Genomic DNA, 3,022 nt, shown 5'->3' on the forward strand with positions numbered 1-3,022 from the left:
GTTCCCTGCACTGAGAAGCTACTAGACCAGGGGAAGATTGATGACAAGGACCTTCCCCCAGAGCCAACAGAGACAGAAAGCCTTCCCCTGGAGTTGGCACCCTGAATTCGGACTTCTAGCCTCCTAGACTGTGAGAGAATAAACTTCTCTTTGTTAAAGCCATCCATACTTTTTGGTATTTCTGTTATAGCAGCATTAGATAACTAAGACATGGTGTATTTGGAGAATCCCAAGAAGTACATCCCTGGAACAAAAATGATCTTCACTGGCACTAAGAAGAAGGCAGAAAGGGCAGACTTGATAGCTTGTCTCAAGAAAGCTACTAATGGGTAATATTTGGTCACTGCCTCATTTATTACAAAATAAGAATGTCTTGTGACTTTTTCTTACATGTACCATATTTAAATTGATGTCATACAACAGAATTCAGATATGAATGGCTGATAGAATGTTTTTGTTGGACAGACCTGAATTAAATAAAATTGGCTGTGGTTAAATTAATATGATCAAACTTTTTCAATTTTGATAGTAATTTTGGTTCAGCAAGTGTTATCGCTGCTTTCCCCTTCTAAAGATATTTTTGGACTTGAGGCTAGGTTGTATTGATAACTAACGTTCAATTTTTCACAAAGATGGTGGTGAATGCAATCTCACAACCTATAGGAGATTGATTTTATATTTAGATTTATATAACTGGTTATATGAATATATTTAAATACTGGATAAGTCTCTTCAGTGTTTCATGGAACACGGCAAGATTCATCTGTGTTTCAATTTGCATTCATCAGCCTGTTTACATGCAAGGGCTAGAGACAAGGTAGCAATGGCCACTTTATCTTTTTGCTCTCAACTATGTCAACCTAATTAAAATTCCCTGTATCTAAAAAAAAAAAGAAAGAAAGGGAAATAAAAGGTATCCTTGAAAAGGAAGAAGTAAAACTATCTTTATTCATAGATGACATGATCCTATACATAGAAAATCCCAGAGATGCCACAAGGAAGTTCCTGGAACTAATAGAAGGATTCAGCAAAGTGGTAGGGTACAAGGTCAACATACAAAAATCAGTTGGTTTCCTCTATACTAACAAGGAGAACTCCGAAAAGGAAATCGACAAAACAATAGCATTTACAATAGTCCCCAAAAGGATAAAAAAAACCTAGGAATAAACCTAACGAGGGATGTAAAAGACCTATACAATGAAAACTACAAGACACTACTGCAAGAAACCAAAAGAGACCTACATAAGTGAAAAACATTCCATGCTCATGGATTGCAAGACTTAACATTGTGAACATGTCAGTGCTACTCAAAGTGATCTACAGATATAATGCAATGCCAATCCAAATCCCAACAACATTCTTTAATAAAATGAAGATACTAATCTCCAACTTCATATGGAAAGGAAAGAGACCCTGAATAGCTAAAGCATTACTAAAGAAGAAGAATAAAGAAGGCGGCCTCACTCTTCCTGATCTCAAAACTTACTATATAGCCACAGAAATCAAAACAGCCTTGTACTGGTTCAGTGACAGACACACAGACCAATGGAACAGAATTGAGAACCAAGAAGTAAATCTATCCATCTATAGGCAGCTGATTATCAACAAAGTGTCAAAGTCCATTCAGTGGTGAAGAAACACTCTCTTTAACAAACGGTGCTGGCAAAACTGTATATCCATATGCAGAAAAATGAAAAAGAATCCATACCTCACTCTGTGTACAAAAACTAACTCAAAATGGATCAAATACGTAAATGTTAAAGCTAAAATTATAAAGTTCCTGGAAGATAACATAGGGACAAAAGTAGGGGACCTAATCTTCAGCATAAATAGCCTACTAAACACAGCTAAAAATGCACAAACAAAAGAAGATAAATTAGATAGCTAGGACCTCCTAAAAATTAAATGCTTACACTCTTCAAAAGTCTTTACCTCAAGAGTAAAAAAAGAACCTACAGGCTGGGAAAAAATCTTTGGCAATGACATATCTGACAAGGGACTAATCTCTAAAATATATAGAAAACTTCAACGCTCAACAACAAAAAGGTAAATAATCCAATCAAAAATGGGCAAAGGCCATGAGCAGATATTTCATGAAAGAGGAAATTTAGGTGACCAAGAAATACATGAAAAGATGTTCGCAATCATTAGCCATTAGAGAGATATAAATTAAAACTACAATGAGATACAATCTCACCCCTGCAAAAATGACAATGATCAAAAAAACAGAAAACAACAAATGCTGGAGAGGTTGTAGGGAGATTAGAACTTTTAAACACTGCTGGTGAGAGTGTAAAATGGTACAACCACTATGGAAAATGGTATGGCACTTTCTCAAAAAGCTAGAAATACCTTGCTGTTGTTGTTGTTCTTAGGTGCCAATGAGTCAGTTCTAACTCATAGGGACCCTATGTATAACACAGTGAAACACTGCCTGGTCCTGCGCCATCCTCACAATCTTGTTATACTTGATCCCGTCGTTGCAGCCACTTTGTCAATCCATCTTATCAAGGGTCTTCCTTACCAAGCATGATGTCCTTCTCCAGGGACTAGTCCCTTCTGATACCATGTCCAAAGTACGTGAGATGAAGTCTCGCCATCCTCACTTCCAAGGAACACTCTGGCTGTACTTCTTCCAAGACAAACTTGTTCGTTCTCCTGGCAGTCCATGGTATATTCAATATTCTTCTCCAATACCATAATTCAAAGGCATCAATTCTTCTTCGGTCTTCCTTATTCATTGTCCAGCTTCGACGCGCATATGAAGTGATTGAAAATATCATGGCTTTGGTCATGTTATAAGAAATCCCTTATGATCCAGCAATCCCACTCCTAGGTATATACCCAAAAGTTATAAGAGCAATGACACAAATACAGATATCCCGTGCTTTTCCAATTTTTTTTTTGGTACACCACTTCACTTTTATGAAAGATCTACATTAGTGCCTGTTTTCAATAACTGAAAGAAATCCAGAGGATTTTTGCTTTTATAAGAAAAGGCGAAAAGCAGAAATAGCATTCA

This window comes from Trichechus manatus, unplaced genomic scaffold (assembly GCF_000243295.1).
Source record: "Trichechus manatus latirostris isolate Lorelei unplaced genomic scaffold, TriManLat1.0 scaffold00159, whole genome shotgun sequence".
NCBI lineage: Eukaryota > Metazoa > Chordata > Mammalia > Sirenia > Trichechidae > Trichechus > Trichechus manatus.